Genomic DNA, 18042 nt, shown 5'->3' with positions numbered 1-18042 from the left:
AAAATGTTTTAGAATTATTGTGTCAGTTAGATTTCATCTTTGACCCAAGGGAAATGGTGCAGCCATGTAACCTGTTACTAAAGGAGCATCATTACTACCTATCTTAGTTTGCCTTCTGTTGCCATGATAAAACACCATGACCAAAAGCAACTTGGGAAGGAAAAGGTTTGTTTCAGCCTACCACTCTTAGGTCATCACTGAGGGAAAACAGGGCTGGAATGCAACAGGAACCAGGAGGAAAGGACTGAAGCAGAGACCATGGAGTGTATGGAGTGTTTTACTGGCTTGCGCCCCATGAGTTTGTTTTCTTTCTTTTCTTTTTTTTTTTTTTTTTACTTTTAATTCTTATTTTTCTTCACAATTTATTCATTATAAGTCCCAATTGAAGCCCCCTCCCTCAACTCTCCCCAGCCATACTCTCCCTCCCTCTTCCTCCTATTCCCTTCCCCTAGTCCACTGAAAGGAGGAGTTCTCCACTATTGGCATCTGCCCATAGCTTGTTAAGTCTCATCAGGACTGCCTGGATCCTCTTCCTTGGTGGCCTGGCAAGGCTGCATCATCAGGAGTGAGTGATCAAAGAGAAGTCAACTGAGGCAGCCCCTGCTCCGCTCACTCAGAGATCCATATGGAGACTGAGCTGCCAAAATGGCCACATCGGAGCAGGGGATCTAGGTCCTCTCCAAGCATGGTTCTCCTTTGGTGTATCAGTCTCTGCAGGCCCACCTGGGCTCAGATCTTTTATTTTTGCTGGTCTCCTTGTGGGGTTCCTGTCCCCTCCATGTCCCTCTATTCCCACCCCTCTCTTCTTCCATAAGACTCCCCTGTGCTCTACCCAAAGTTTCACCCTGAGACTCAGCATCAGCTTCAATCCCCTGTTGGGTGGATCCTTTCAGAGGACCCTCTATAGTAGGCTCCCATCCTGTTTCCTCTCTTCCACCACTTCTGGTGTCTATCCTGTTTGTCATTCTGAATAAAATTTACGCATTCTCCCTAGGGTCCTCCTTAGTGTTTAGCTTCTTTAGGTCTGTAGATGGGTTATGCATTGTTTTATACTATGTTTTTTATTTGAGTTGGTCTTCTATTCTTGTTATTCCTTGTGTTTTCATGTATTCCTTATTATTTGTTGTGCATTGTTGGTGTAGTCATAGACTCACACGTTCTGTTTGAACAGTTTGCCATCCTTAATAGATATTGTTAGATGAGGCTTCTTGTTGCTTCAGATTTGTCCTGCAAACCGCCCTTTGAGATTTCCCCTTTACCCTTCGATTTCTAGTCATTCCTGGCTATTTCCATACATCTGGCATAACCAGACATTCCAGATCATCCTGTACTTTCTTTGCCTTGCCTCAGCCTTGTCTCTAGGGAGTCAGGAGCATCTGTTTCTGGAAGAAAGCATTTGAAAAGGAAGGCCTGAGCTCTCCTGGATCCTGAGGCATCATTACTTCTAGGCATATGGAGCAGACAGAGCCTAGAAACATGCACCCATCTCCACACCACTCCATTTACCACACCTTCTTCCTGTGTGGTTTCAATTGACAAGGGTCACAGACTAGAAATTTTAGATGGAAAGTTCTAAAAAAGTACAATTCAAAGTTTAAAATAACTTATTATAGTTATTGCTTTAGTTGTTAACCTCTTAACTTATATGTGGCTTAACTTATAGTGTATTTTATAAGACACATAAGTGTCATTGAAATGTATGTATAGAGCAAACAGTAATATAAAGTTCAGTATTATCCTTAGCTTCCGTTGCCCACGGGGAGATCTTAAGGCATATGCCTCATGAATGAAGAATTTTGTGTATGTATGCCCCCCCCACATGTATATAACCATTCCTATATGTGTGACCACATACATGTGCACGTATATGCCTTGAGTTGAGAATACATCCAATTCCAATCCTATCCTAAGGTTCTTTCTAACTTTCAGACTTTCAGTGTTATGCAGTAATATCCTCAGTTAGTTTAAGGTGTATGTGCATGGATGCAGAATCCATTTCCCACCAGGAAAACTGAGAAATACCCCATGCCCTTCCATGCCTGTGCGCTTCCTCACTGTAACCATCGCCCGGCCCTACCATCTTCCCAATCTGGACTCTTATTTTCTTTGCTTCCAGGTGTACCAACAATTCTGGGTGGCCCTTCTCCAGCACCTCCCTTCCTCCAAGAGAAACAAATAGCTAGGGAGAGTGGGGGGGGCTCAGCAGGTAAGGGCACTTCCCACAAAGTCTGGCAACCTGGAGTTGCACCCAAGAAACCACAGGGTGGAAAGAGAACAGCTCTTGCAAGTTGTCCCCTCAGCTCCACGTGTGCACCCTGCACACCAAATAAAGAAATGTGTAAAAAGAAGGAAGCAGAGCTGCTGGGTTTAAATTTACCTTTGATTTTCTGTGCTTTCAAGCTGTTTCTCTACACTGCCCAGGCTTCCTACCCTGCCTCACCTCACAGGTTCTGAGACTGTACACATTTTCTCTAGGCCTAATTTTCTCACTCACCTTTTTTTTTTTTTTTTTTAAATACAAGTAATAAATGTGGCCATAAATAAAAACTATTTTTTCAGTGTTTTTTCCTGCTAGCAAATTCTTTTGGAAAAAGTTAAAAATTAAATCATAAAGCCCTGTTTATGTTTGGCTTGAAGAGGGTCCCTCACAGTTTTGAAATTACAACTCTATATCATGAAAAACCAGAAATAAAATTCCTTGAGTTTGTAAACATGCATAGTGTGAGATTAGCTTGACTTCACAGGATTTCCCTACTCAAAACCATCAAATCTCAATGGTAGAGTATATGTCTAGAGAAGGCAAGACCTTGGGTTCCATCCCCAGCACCACAGCAAATTAATTAACTAATTAACATTTTAAAGAGCCAGACAAAAATGCAGGAAGAAGTAGAATATTCAATAAGATTTTTAGAATTATTTATAGACATCTTCGAAGAAATACTTCACAGATTATTGCCACCATTCTTCCCTGCTGCCCTCCCCACCACTCTCAGTGACCTTACACAAAGAACATAATGTGTAACAAGCAAGATTTCCTGACTTGTCCCAAGGGTAGGGATTGGCCCATCTAATTTATACTGCTTCTATGCATGATTGAATTCCCATGAGTCACTGCCACCTTCAGCAGGACAAAGTTCAACGGGAAGACATGAAAATGAAGACCAACCACCATATCTCCAAAACATACTGGATCACTTCAAAGCTCTGCACTCATCTTTGTGCTGCTGTTCTTGAGATAGCTCAGATGCCAAAACAGTGCACAGGTCCAGCTTCAGTCACATGACCAGCCATGGCACGCTACTGGCTGGTTTTCATGAAAACCTGACAGAAGCTACAGTCATCAGAGGGGAGGGAGCCTCAACTGAGGAAATGTCTTCACGAGGTAGAGCTGTAAGGCATTTTCTTAATCAGTGATCAGTAGAGGAGGGCACAGCAAATGGAGGATGGTGCCATTCCTGGACAAGTGGTCCTAGGTTCTATTAGAAAGCAGGCTGAGCAAGCCAGGAGGAATAATCCAGTAAGCAGCACTCCTCCATGGCCTCTGCATCAGCTCCTGCCTCCAGTTCCTTCCCTGTGTGAGTTCCTGCCCTCACTGCTTTTGATGATGAACTGTCATACGGAACTGTGGAGAGAAATAAGCCCTTACTAAGACAGGCACTTACCCCAGTTCTTCCCCGTGGGCAAGTTTCTCCCTTTTCCCAAAGCACAGGAGACCCAGTCAAGTCTACAGCACTGCAGCTGTTCCCAGAGTAGAAGGGAAACCTGTACTAACCCCAGACTGTAATCATGAAGGAGCTGATAGTAGTCAAATGTGCTTGTAGCACCTGGTCTGGCCACAGTGGGATTTAGCTAGACTGGCAAAGTGTACCTTCCAGGAAAACTCAGTTATACATCTCCAGTAGTCAGTAACTGGAGGGTAGCTGTGATCTGCTTTTGCCAGTACTTATTCTGTTTAGCAAATAAATTATAATAGCTTATTTATAAAGATGATCGATAGGAATACCTTTACTACTCTCCTACAGGATTTGACTTGGGTGCTTTGTTTTCGGTTTTGTTTGTTTTTCAGTGCTGGCAGTTGAACATATGGCCTTCGCTCTGCCACTGGACCTTTAGGCTTCATCCTCAGCTTGACATGACTATCACTTTATTAGCAAGAGGACAGTTGGGGCAGATTTGTGTCATCGTGACCCCCAATTCCAGCTCAATCCTACACAAACAGGATATCACAAGGCAGCCTCATGGTCCTCCTGGAATGTCCGTGCCCTTTCTAGCTCTCTACCCACATCTCCTAATACAAAGCTCTACCCAGCTAGCCTTTAGCTATTTTATCTAAATATGGCAAGATATTTCTCCCTCAGAGCCTGTGTCCTCTTCCCTTTATTAAGGACACAGATCATTTTTTGTGGCTAACCCCGATTATACATTCTGAGGCCACCCAACCTGTCGTAATCAGGCCCCTCTCTTCTTTTTCAAACCTATGCCACCGTTCTCCCACCTGCATCGTTATTCCTTCACTTATTACTTTCGGCCATTACATTTATTTGCTCTTTATCTAACCTTGGCCCGTTACTGCCAGCTCCCTCCGAAGTCACCTGTGTCGTTCATGGCTTTGGCATGCCTTGCGATCAGTACTATAGTATACAAGGAGAATGCCACCAAGTTTGTTGAGTAAATAAAGCATCTCGCCAACACTTTCTCTGTGACCATCAGTTGGACTGAAGTTGGGAAAGACTTTCTCAAATCCCCCCCCCCTTTTTTTGAAAATACTTTTTACTCTTAGAGCTTTTATCATTTTTTTCCTGAAGCCTCATTATGTCCCTATAGGAGGAGGAATGCCTCTAAAAGGGGTACCCCTGGGAACATGTATTTCATTAACAGTATTATCTCAAAGGGTAACTAAGAACTCTCCAAAGAAGGGTGCTTCTTCTAAGAACCTCTAAATAATTTTGACTGATTAGGTATCTTAATCTAGTTGCAAGTTAATTGTGTTTGCTTGTGATTAAGAATATGATTTTCACCTGCTCCCGCAGCCCAGTCTCCCTGTGTTTGGAGAAAGCTGATCTCCCATCCTTCATATCTGCAGTGTACTCTTTGAAGGTGTTTGCAGAGGGGATGAGAGCCCAGCTATCACCTGGAGCCAGGAGCTGGGAAGAAGGAATTTCTGTCAAGCCACCTGCAGATTCACTAAGAAAGATTCCTACACCCATGGCAAACAAAAAGATCTGAGGACCAGCCTCCTGTCCCACCCTCTTGCTCTTGCCTTGATTACTATTTCTAGGGAGAAAATGACTCAGTTTGTAGTACGAGTCACAACTTAGTATTAAAATTTCATTGAAGTAGGGTTTCTTGGAGTTTATCTGTTTTCAAATACCAGAGTGTTCCCTTACTTTCAACTTGCTGCACACGATACCTTTCAACAAACAATGAGAAGAAATCACCAGACAAATGAAAGTACACAAAATAGAACGGTACATTGTGTATCACAAGTGGCTGAACTCAAATGACTGGAACTGGAATTGCTCCCCAGGTGCCTCCTGCTTGCTCCTGGATTCTATGCTACCCCTACTGGTCCGGTGTAGCTAGAGGTTTTCTAATCAACAGACCAGGGGGTCTCAAGGGAGCAGCCTCCCGTTTTTTTGTTTGTTTGTTTGTTTTACATTTTGCAGTTCTGTCACTAGTTCTAAGTTGAAAGGGGGCGGGGGGGGTAAATACCCAACTAAAACAGTAGCGGGAAAACCTGTGTCATTCCTGACCACCAACTAATGGAGTGCCAATTATTGACAACACTGACATCACCTTGGAAAAACTGGGCTCACCACCCCCAGGGTGCAAACGTAGATCTTATGGCATCTCTGCTGGGATGGCGTTTAGGTGTGTCTGGGGTAAAAGGGCTGGAGGAGACGGGGAATGGGAGCTTTCAGGTGACCATAACCTTCCAGTGACCCAATTCTCAACCACACCGACTTCTTTCTTCAGCTGCCAAATATTTAAACCCATTTGATTAACCGTAGCTACTCCTACACACCAAACACTTCTCTTTCTGTTCTGCTGATGTGAGACTGAAGGGTGGTCTGACCTGAGAGTACTTGGGGGCACCAGCAGCAGGAGACACAGCTGCATTTTCTCTGTTGCCCTGGCAGCTTCGGTGGCATCAGTCTTCTGTGCTTCAGCCTTCGAGACAGTGGGCTCTCCGGCGCAGTCCATGTCAAGGACGGGTCGTTTGATCTTCTCAGGGAATCAGGCTAAATGGCCAACCTCTGATATCATGTTTAAAGACATGTTTTCTACCCTACCTCCGCAAATATTCAGCATCCTTCTCATCAACCTTGAAGTCTTGGCTGTGTTCTTCCCGTTGCTTCCACCTCAACGAAACAGCCATGGTGGCAGATTTCCATACACAGGAAAGTATACAAACATCAGTGCTCTACACCAAATATTACCATTCTAAGCCAGAAAAAAATTATTTTGAAGTTCAGACTTCATAATAAAACATAGTTTATAATCATCATCTGATACATCATTTGGTACACAGAGAGATGCGTGAATTGTCTGCAATCATTTCACTTTAAAATGCAATCATCAGCTGTGTCTTCAATAATGTAACTATAGTCATTCAGAATTTCTAAGTAGCAGTTTTGGAGTTCAAATGATCTGTGAATTTTATTACATACTTTATATATCTATACATTTTATCAAACCTAAACATTCAACCACAGTTGTCTTCCCTTACTTTCTAGTGGGATTTTTTTTTGGTAGGTTATAAAACTATGATGCTGACAGAAATGATACAGAGTGGAGGACTGCACAAAGGAGAAAAGTGAGTTCTCCTGTGGATTTATTTTTTGATACAATAGGCTTACAAAATTTATTTAAAATAGTATATTACTTTGTGAAAAGTTGTTGCAGTAGTATAACATTTTAAAAGACATGGATTCAGGCACTTATTTATTTATTATATTTTGAAAACTATAACAACATTATATAATACCTTGCAGAGTATTTTTTGTATATGTACTTTGATTTACTTTAGAAATAGCCTCGACAGTAAATGTTTCTACTGCTTCCATTTTTCCCCCATAGGGAAATGGAGTTAGAGTGATAACAATTTAAGTTTCATTTGATAGCTTGTGCTTTCTCTGTAATCTGAACCACTAATTTGGCTTTATACAAACTGTCTTTCTGTGAGCCAGTGTATCTCTCTCTATTGCTGGAAGGACTTTGGTTCACTTAGTAAGGGCACCCCAGTAAGGATTGAAGATGTGGTGCAACATGAGTCTTGTGTGTGTGTGTGTGTGTGTGTGTGTGTATGTGTGTGTGTGTGTGTGTGTGTGTGTGTAAGCAGGTGTGTGCACCTCTGAGAGTGCATGAGTGTGGTAATTGTGTAAGCATGTGTGCATGCATGAGTGTGAGCATGTGATCATGTATGTTTGTGTGTGTGCTGAAGACTGATCTCTAAACATGTTAGGCAAACACGTGACCACTAAGTCATGTTTCACCTTTTGCAATATACTTTGAATGAAATCTTTTTGCAATAGTGTACTGGATGACTAAATGCCAATAACAAATATAAGAACATACAATGTACCACATTTATCCTATACACTCTGATGGCAGCACATGCTTCAAGTTGATTTCTAAATTCCATCCAAAGGATTTTTTTTTTCTCAATGGATCTGCAGAGGGCTTTGGGAATCTGTACTCCAAGCATCCCGGAGTTCTGCTCCTTAGCCAAAGGATGTGTTCTTTTATCATAGTATAAGGCCTGCTTGTTTGCTTACTTATTGTGAGGAAGTTAGGAGGGCTGCATGTGTGTGTGCTTGTCTGGGAGGCCAGAAGTTGACAGTGGGTTGTCTTCTTGCATTGCTTCTCCACTTGGTCTTTTGAGACAGGACTTCTCACTGAACCTGGAGCTCATTAATTGGCTAGACTAGCTGCCCCTTGAACCCCTGGAAACCTTCTGTTTCTGCCTCTGCTTTTTTGTGGGTGTCGGTAATCAACCTTGGGTCCCTGTGCTTGTGCAGCAGGTCCTGTACCCACTTAACTGGCTCCCCAGCCCCATATGGAAAGTTTTAATACACAAACTACAGGTAGAACTTGGTAGATGTTTGTTGCTCAAGCATCCGAAGGGCCCTGGATTCAGTCACCAGCACTGCTGGAAGGAGGGGGTCCCTGGTTATTTGTAAAATGCTGAAAACTTCTAAGAAAAGAATCTTGTTAACTCCATCCATCATATTTTCTATAAAATAGATGTAGTCTGGGCTACATCCAGAAGAGTTGTACAATTCTCAGGTTAGCAATTCTTTGTAAGTTTAGAAGTGTTCCCAAATTAATTGTAAGAAGTAGTCATTGAAAACATTATGAGTGATCAAAGAATCCTGTCATAGCGGACCACACATCACTCGATTCTGTTGGTAAAAAAATATCCCCAATAGACATTGTATATTGGGGAAAAGGCTACAGGCTACTCAGAGCTAAGGGACAAGAACTGGAGTTTTGCTGACTTGATAGTCGTGGTTACTGCGCAGCAGAATATACTAAAGCCCAGTGAACTGTATACTTGAAACAAGTGAACTTTGTTGTATTTTATCTCAGTAATGCAGTTACCTTCAAATATAGAAACCAGAGGCAATCTGGAAAAAAATAACAAACCCACAAATACTAAAGATCTGGTTTGGAGCTGAAAACCAGCTTGGCTGTGGCAGCACAGTCAGGATTTCTCGCCACCAGCCTGGTCCACCCCACCGGTGAGAGATCATCTGCCCACTCCCAGAGCATTTCATAGAAAAACATTCTGTCTATAAGCTTTTAGACCAACTGATAAAAATGCAAACGTCAGGGCTTACTGGAAACGAATTCACAGATACTTCTAAAAAAGGGGTTTGTATTTGTTTTTAGTTTGCCTAAAGCATTGGGCAAACTTATATTAAGAGTCTTAAATGAGATTTCTCCTCTCTTCCTGCAGCGAGGAAGCGCCTTGTTGGCGGCTCACGTTCATTTTCTCCGTTTTATTAAGAGCAAGTGGCAGCTAGGCTTCAGGAATTCCAAGGAGCTGAAACAATGGATAAGCTTACCTTCAGTCAATCAAGTTCAACACGATGTGGGTAACAGCCAGAATGGGAAGAAAATCTACTTAGCTTGTTCTCTTTGTCCCGATATGAATGGGCTGGCCAGTCCATTTTTATCAAACATCCCTTCCCTTCTTCACTCTGAGAGTTGAGAAATTTCAGAAGAACGTAGGTCAGTGTTCAAATTACTGGAGTGGCAGCTGAGACAGCCTGAAAAAAAATATTCCTGTAGTAGAAATTTTCATGGGTGGTGTATATTTTGTCTTCTCCCGACATGACTAATACCGACGTGTGGAAATCAGGTCTGAGGATTGTAGGGCACCTGCCTGACATGCTCACGGCTCTGGCGTGAGTTCTTAGCACCACAGAAATAAAAGAAATTATTGATAAAAGAAGTTTCTAAATAAAAGAAATTGCTAAAATTTTAGTTGGTTGCCATCTCCTTGTAAATCGAGGCACCACAGGTTCAGGGTTGGAGGCATTCCACCACACTGAGGTGCAGTGAATGTTTGCCAGCTGCCCATAAACACCTAACTCGTCCTTCCTTTCTCCAAAGGAAGAATTTTTCTAAAGTGAATTGTGCTAAATTTTCTGTTGGAAACATTTGTTAGAAAAGAAGATTAGACTCCCTGTAACACTAAGTGATAAGCCTTTCCACTCATTTTGAAATCTGGAAGTTGCTGTCCTTTTTCCCTCTCCATATCCAAGTAAGTAGTATGACAGAATCAGAATGAAGAGTTTTCACTCCTTTTGGTTCTTGTATGGACATCCATTTTGCAAAACTTGGACATTGTTACTTTGGTGGTGGGGGGGGATTAGCTATCCCTCCCTCCCTCTCAATTCTGTCTGTCTTTCAAGACAGGGTTTCTCTGTGTAGCCCTGGCTGTCCTGGAACATGCTCTGTAGATCAGGCTAACCTCCAACTCAGAGATTCATCTGCCTCAGCCTCCTGAGTGCTGGGACTAAACACATGCACCAACTGGATGGTTTACATTTTTCCACTTTAACTTATTTCTCTAAAATAATATGAAATGGATTCTCCACTTTCACAGGGCTGTAAAATCACTGCTGTAAACAGAAAACTATTATGAATGAAAACTAAAACTCAAAGAAAGAAAAACCTCATTTTATAGCTTTCAAACCAACAAACAGACCATCATAAAAATTTGGGCTGAAAGTAATTTTTGCATAATTGTATGTAAATATATGTGCAATTATTCCACTCTGTATTCCTTTTTCTGATTTTAGAAAGTTAATTAGTGGAAGATGGTTTAACAGTTCCTGTCTTCTATTCCGGTGTTATTTAAACTTTCAAAGAAATATTATATCTAGTTTCAGAAGACACTGCCTCATATTTTTTGATAACATATTTGAATCAGACAGATTGAGTGCTCACAAAACAAATATTTGTGGTATAATACCAGTTCATTAAACACAATGAGATATTCTTATATATAGCCCAATTTGAGTTTGGAATCATAGAATGTTCTAGAACTGCCAGATCATTGAACTTTACCTTGAGTGGGTTCTGAACTTTCAAGCAATTATTCATCTTATGAATTTATTTCGCAGTAGTAGTCAGTAGAAAGTATTCCCCCAAGATATCTAACAAAATGTGATATTTTATGAAATATTAATTCTATTTGAAATAAATATGATTTATACCAGTAAGAAAAAAAAAAAAGAATAAGAGCTTTAAATTTTCGACTGTTGTCAGTTTGGGCTGCTTTACTGAGTCAGATCAAACACAGGCTCCTTGCCCGGTTAAGTGGACATGCTAAGTTGGCTCCAGAGCTGAGTCGTTAAGCCCATTATGGACTTCACAAAGTGTTCAAGGTTGCTTTTCCATTCACTCAGCCAGAATCGATAAATCTCTCACCTGGCTTCTTTGCTGTACACGCCGTGCTGGTTAATCATGTATGTACAGGGCAGATCGCATTAGGCTTAGAGAGAGGTTTCTGATAGGAGCCAATTTTTAACTACCGCACCGCTGAAAACTGAAAACAAAGGAAAACCGCTTCTGCCTACTATTAAGGTATGTTACCAACTAAGAACCACAAATAATTCTGCTGGCCAATGTCCAGGGCCAGAAATAAAAAAAAAAAAAAAAAAAAAAAAAAAAAGGCTGAGGAGGAGGGGAGGAAGCCATCTTCTAAAGTTTGTTCTAAGGAATCGCAACATCTGGAAAATCTTTAATAGGGAGACACAAGTGCCCAACGAGAAATGGAAAAACAGCTCTGCAGGTACAGACAGAACTCTCTGCCTTGCAGCTGCACATTGAGATGCTCTCCAGAGACCCAGTGCTCAGCCTCACATCCTTGTGGAAAGTGGAAAAGAGCTGTCCTCAAGCAGGGTAACCCCTCCTGCACACTGGTTCGTTTTTCTTCTCTCTGGATCATGCTGTTTATAGTACAATCTGAAATTGGAGGCTTTCCTAATGGTGAGTCATACCATGTACTTGGGCTGTTTGGGGCATCAAAAATGGGTTCCCCGGCCTGCCCAGGTCTGTCTGAAACCTGTAGCTCAGTTGCTTGTAAGACTTTGGAATGACCCACTTGCTTCTTTCTCTATAAAGCAGAGTGTGCATATTATATGCCTTTTTTTCCTTCATTTTTTTTTTTTTTTGAGACACAGTTTTTCTGTGTAGTCCTGATGTCCTGGAAGACACTCCGTAGACCAGGCTGACCTTGAGTGATCCCAGAGATCCACACTCCTCTGCCCAGCTCTGCAGCTATTTTTAATTTAAGTTACAATTTCATGATGAGTCACTTTTCTTTTAAAATGATTTTAGACATTTTATTATTGTTATGAGTAGGGGTGTTTTGCCTGCCTGTATGTCTGTGCCCCATGTGAGCATGTGGTGCCTGCAGATGCCCTGGAGTTACTGATGGTTGTGAACCACCATGTGGGTACTAGGAATTGAACCTGGGTCTCTTGCTCTGCAAGAGCAGCAAGTGTTTTTAAACTACTGAGACATCTTTCCAGTCCCTATAACAGTTCTTGCTGATTTTTAATTCACATATTATACAATTCATTTTTAAGTATTCAGTCCAGTTTTTTTCCATTATACTCACGCATGTACATCTGTCAACCGCCATAAATGTGAAGATATTTCATCATTTGCCAAAGGAATTTATGTCACTCTTATTTACCCTAAACTTGACCCTAAGAAATGCTAAACTGACTTCTGTCCTCCAGTTTTGTCTATTTTCAACACTTCACATAAATGGGATTGTTATCATACCTGTTTTTTGTTTTTCTTTTGTGAAGGCATTCTTTCCATACAGTGTTTTTAAGGCTAATATGTGTTGTTAATATGGGCTGACACTTCATTTTTGTCAGTAGTTCAAGCAACCTTTTTTTTTTTTTTTGTATGAAAATAGTACATTTTATTTACCACTCATCAATGGGCACGCCATTCAGCAAACAGTCCAGTTGTCTCTATTTGGGGTTATTACAGATTATGTGACTATGGACTTTCAGTTTCAAGTTCCTTAGCGTAGAAACACTGGCCATACGATGACTGTGCAACCATCACGCAGCATCTAGACTGTTTTTCACAGCAGCTGTACCATTGTAAACGTGCCAGCCATACGTCTGTGTTCAGGTTTTCCGGATCTCTCGGTACTTACTGCTACTTGTTTTGTTTATGCCTGTTTTTGTTCCTTTTTTTTTGAGATGGGGTCTCTTGCATCGTTCTCACTGTCCTGGAACTCACTATGTAGACCAGGCTGGGCTCCAGTGCTGGGACTAAAGGCGTGCACCACCGCAGCCAGCTATCTAACATTTAAAGAGTAGGTTCAACAATGTTAAATGGCCTCCCACTGCTGAATAGATGTCCCAGATTCCCCAGCCTTCACTCACTGCCCGTATGTACACAAGATAAACAGTAAGAAACAAAAATCATGTGGTATCATGAGGGTCTTTCTCGTACTTGATAATTTTTCTATTTTCATCTTACAATTGAAATGTAGGCTGTCGCTGCACATAGACACTGACAGAAGCTGTAAGTCAGAAGAACTCTGTATTTATCATTATCATTACCAGCACCCAACTATAGTGGCTTTCATAAAGCATGAACGTGCATATAAAAAGAAAAGGAATTGTGAAAAAGCATTTGTGCTTCTGAGTAGCCAATAGGTGGCGCTAGCCATTTAGTGAGCATCACGGTTGTTTTTTACAGTGTCCTTATGATCATAATAATCCCCCACTAAAAAGACAATCGACCTTTAGAAAAGACACAGGTGAGCAGGGTAAAGTGGGCTCTTTCTCTCCTCCCAATACAGTTAGATTTCAACCGACGGTCTGTAAAGATAGTTTCTATGATACCAACAGGGACATGGTTAAAGATTTGCATTGTCCCACCATTCGAGAAAGAAGCCTTTGTCCCGTGCATGCTGTTGCCACAGATGCCACCACCTCCCCTTCTTGGATCTACTTTAAAAAAGTATCTGAGAAAGGTGAAGGATTTTAAAACATTTTTTTTTTAATTCTTGTACGAAAAAAAGATGGAATCACAGAAGGGAAGGATCTGCTGGCTCCAGGGAGGTTATTACTGAGAAAATATAAAGGATTGATAATGAGACAGATTTTCATAACCTGTGTGTATTTCCTGTGTAACTCTAACAGGTGTCCATCAGTCTCGATCCCTGGCTAATTAAATTATATAAACATGTGTGTGTGTCCATCCATAATTGGTTGTTATATTGAGAACTGGGATAATTCCAAAGTTGATCTGCTTTGCAACACACACACATTAGAGTGATAGCTTTTATTGGACACAATGGCTCTGCCTCGTTTTTATTTGTGGTGTCATACTACAGAATATTGTAGTTAGGCAAATAAACAGCATGCCATTATTTAGTGCAAGCAAAGAAATAGAAGTAAAATTTGGGAGACAAAATTAGAACTTGTAGTAGTATAATTTTTCTTGTTAGTTTGAACTGGAATGTTTTCATGCTATACGGAAATCCTTAATTGTCTGTGGTGCTGTGTACTTAAGATGGTGGGTGGTGAATGTTGACACGTACAATCAGAACTATCAGTGTGAATGAATGCTCTTTCTGAGTACTGGCAACATCTAGAAAACCCCATATTTAGTCTCCATGGAACGTTAAGCACTCACTCCTCAATGACATGATCTGTTGCAGAGCGACAGGGTTTTCTACAAGGATTTCATTAAGCATAGTTTAATTTTGTTGTCCTTCATGATGTTCTCAGGGTGAACAGTTAGGGGCTGTTAAAAAGCCATAAAGCAATGACTCTGTATTTTCCAACCCATCTCATGTGTGTCTTCAACTCTTTTCATAGTGTTGAATAAACTTAGAATCGTACAAAAAAAAATGTCCCAGAATACTCAGCCCAACACTGAACCTAAGGGATCTCTGAAGTCTTGCTTTATTCCTACACCCAGTTTTGTGAATGTGGTTTGTAAGAGTAAAACTTGCTGGTTTTTCTAAGCAGAGACAGATTTCTTCACCGGCCTTTCAGCACCCAGTGACGGAAAGATGCCGCTGTCCTCTCCCACCCACCTACGTGCAGTTTCCCCACAAGCACCATAGTCTCCCCAACTCTGAAACAACGTGAGGCAGACCGTGCTATGACGTAAAGCACATTAGCATCGAACGTCACTAAATTGGAAATGAGTGGATGTGATAAGCAGGATGTCTTACAAAAGCCCATAGAATACGAGAAAGAAATGATCTTCAGAAGTTTCTCCTCAATCAGCAAAAGATGGGTTTCACATTTTAGATCAACTCAATTCCAAGCGAACACACAAATTGGCCTTCTTTGAAATGTCACCTAAATTCACTGCCAGTCATCTGTAGCATTTAATTGATCATCCGCTAGATAGCAAGTATAGTCTGACCCTTACCCCACTGTGGTTAGACCTGTGGTTAGACAAAGTCCATCTGCTTGGAGAACTTAAGACACACGTACTGGCATTGTCCTGAGGCTCCTTTCAGATGTCACACGTAATGACAAAACTGCCTCACGGGTTACAAAGCAGAGTTCCTAGAACTTTGGAAAACTCAGATATGTTCTTGGAATATGTACTCAGTTTTATGTAATTTTACAGTTTGAGGTGTTGGTTAACACATCAGCATAGATATTGCCTTGGTAACAATATTGTTGGAATGGCCTTCTTGACTTTGTGTTTGCACACAATAGTCCCAGCTAAACCACTTAAACAGCTAAGAGATAAGGAAAAGAAACTGGAAGAGGGAGTTAGCAAGGCTTCTTCGCTATTATATTTTCAAATAAACCTTTGAAGACGTTTAGGATTTTCTTTTCTTTTTTCTTTTTTTTTAAGACAGGGTTTCTCTGTGTAGCCTTGGTGTCCTGGATTTCCTTTGTAGACCAGGCTGGCCTTGAACTCACAGAGATCCACCTGCCTCTGTCTTCTGGCGTGCTGGGACTACAGGCATTACACCCAGCTTTTACCCAGTGAGATGTTTAAGATTTTCAAATCTCCTTCCTTTCTTCATTCCTTTCTTTCTCTTTTTCTTTCTTTCTTTCTTTCTTTCTTTCTTTCTTTCTTTCTTTCTTTCTTTCTTTCTTTCTTTCTGGCATGGTCTTTCTACATAGCTCAGGTAACTCCAATTCTCCATCCCCTACCTGAATTCTTGCTCTGTGAGAGGGATTTTAGTCATGTACCATCATGCCTAACTAAATATTTTCATTTTAAAATACAGGCAGATTTAAAATAAAATTTAAAATCATTTCATAGTGAACATGCGGTATTTTAAAAACGTCTGTACAATGAAAATTATATTAATCTACGAAACAAAGGTGGTTAGCTAGCATTCCGGGTATCAGAAACTTTACTTTTGAAATGGCTAGAAAGTTCTGCATCGATCATATGTGCACCAGACGTCCTTAGTATTTAGAATAAAGTATGTTAAATAGCTGTGTACTTCTGGAATGAGTACCCAGGGCCTCACACATTAGGCAAGCGTCCACCACCGAGCTCCATCCCCATCCCTGAATACTTCTTTTGTTTATTTTTTGACACAGGGTCTCTTGTATCACAGGTGTGCCTTGAACTCAGCTGGCCAAGGATGACTTTGAACCGCTGATCCTCTTGCATCCTGAGTACATCCTGAGGGCTGCATATATCCCAGGGCTCGGCTTAGGGATGCTGAGAATTAAACTCAGGGCTTTGAGGATACCGCAGCACTCCAACAACTAAGCTACATCTCCAGCACCCAGGAACAATGCTTTTGTTGGTGTCCAGGTACTGATGAGTGTCCCCTGTCACCTGCTTCAACAAGCTACAAGAACTCTGCGTTGTTATCGCGTTGCTACTTTGAATCAAGGTCTTAGTGTGTAGCCCAGGCTGGCCTTCAAGCCTGGGATCCTCTTCAGACTTCAGAGTGCAGCCATACGCCAACGTAACTGGCCAATCACAAGATCCAAATTCGCACTTCGGAGCCTTTGGGACTATTACAGAAACAATCGCTCTCCGCCAGATCGCCGCCATCGTGGACTTGAGCCGCGTGCGGCCTATACAGTTGGCCCGGGTAACAAAAGCGCCGAGCAGGACCGGCTTGCAGGTACAGCGCGCGCAGCTACGTGTGGAATCTATGAATGACACCGGCCATTCTAGCACACGAAACATCAAAAGCCCCGCTCGAGAGGGTGATGTGGCTCACCTTCCTGGAGTCAGAAAGAGAAGCTAGGAGGTTGTGAGGATCTTGCTCCTGAGTCCTGGATATCCAACACTTAACCACAGGATGACCGGCAACTGTTAAATAAAGCATTTGTGTTATTAAAAACAAACAAACAAACAAACAAACAAACAATCAGCTGCACAGTCGTATCTTGGAGAGGTCTGGAACAGTCGTATCCCACAGGTAGATGTTGAAATGTGAGCCTCTCATCTTTAATGTGGTTATGCTCTCTAGTGAGATTTTCACTGCAAAAATAAGTGAAATTGAAAAGAGACCTTAACATTGACCCTCCTCCTACCCCCGTGTCTGATCTAGATTGTAAAATGGTGTGGATTTTTTTTTATTCAGTCTTGGACTTCTATGGTTTGTCTTAGAATTTTACTTGAGGGATCTTGGATCTACCAAAGGATGCTTTCAGTCCACTCGGTCCTGAGGTAGTCTGCCTGTTGTAGGCATGCTCTTTGGAGCGCAGAGAGAAAGACTTCCTAACAGGTTGGAATAGAAAGTGTGAGTCTTCACGTTCTTGCTGTGCGCTTATGCATTTAGCAGGACTTAGCCCAAGAGAATGAGCCTGCCTGAGGGGAAGGGCACAGCTCTCACCTACTGCCAGTCAAGAAATGCTATTCCTGCTCATGGACAGGAACACCCACCAGCAGGTGACCCTGGGGTGCAGGTCAATAGCTCAGGCAGATGGACGAAGTTCCAAGTCTGTTACTTGGGGTGGAGGGTGGGGATCATGGCACTGGAGGAGTCACATGGCATTGAGTTTTGCAAAAGACAATGTACAAAGTGGAGTAACCCATTTTGAGTAGCCACGAGTCCAGTTAGGCCGGGCTTTACCTGCAGTTTTAGAGCTGACTGGATTTCAGAACTGTAGTGAAGGAATAGTTCTACCACTCGTTAGTTATGTTTCAGAACAGTTGCTTCTTGGTCCCTCAGGATGTAGTCCTCTATGAAATGCAAAGTGATGTATCTTCATACAGGGCCTCGGCTTTTATTACCCTAAACTAGCATTCTTAGAGCGGCAGCTGAAGCAGTCAGCCCTGGCTAATTTACGTACAGATGGAATCGGTCAGGGCAGAGGAGCCGCCAAGAGAGGATAAGTATCATTACGTAGCTAATGATGACATAAGGTTTGACCCTAGAGTGTGCCATATATCTTGGCCCTGCTGCTTATTACAAGTGGCCCAGGGGAGATCACTCTGAGCCTCTCATCTTTAACGTGGTCGGGCTCTCTGGTGAGATCTCGGAAGACCAGCCCTGGACCTTCTGACGCACTTGTGCAAACATCACCATCTGACCCA

At 41.9% G+C, this 18042-nt stretch overlaps 1 pseudogene; it reads left to right on the top strand.

The window, feature by feature from the left end:
* The first annotated feature begins 16378 nt into the window (after nt 1-16378).
* LOC129673419 (40S ribosomal protein S28-like) lies at nt 16379-16867 on the top strand (annotated as a pseudogene).
* Nucleotides 16868-18042: the final 1175 nt, after the last annotated feature.

This window comes from Psammomys obesus, unplaced genomic scaffold (genome assembly GCF_907164565.1).
Source record: "Psammomys obesus unplaced genomic scaffold, mPsaObe1.curated_primary_1811, whole genome shotgun sequence".
Taxonomy (NCBI): domain Eukaryota; kingdom Metazoa; phylum Chordata; class Mammalia; order Rodentia; family Muridae; genus Psammomys; species Psammomys obesus.
This window is presented reverse-complemented; position numbering and strand designations above follow the sequence as displayed.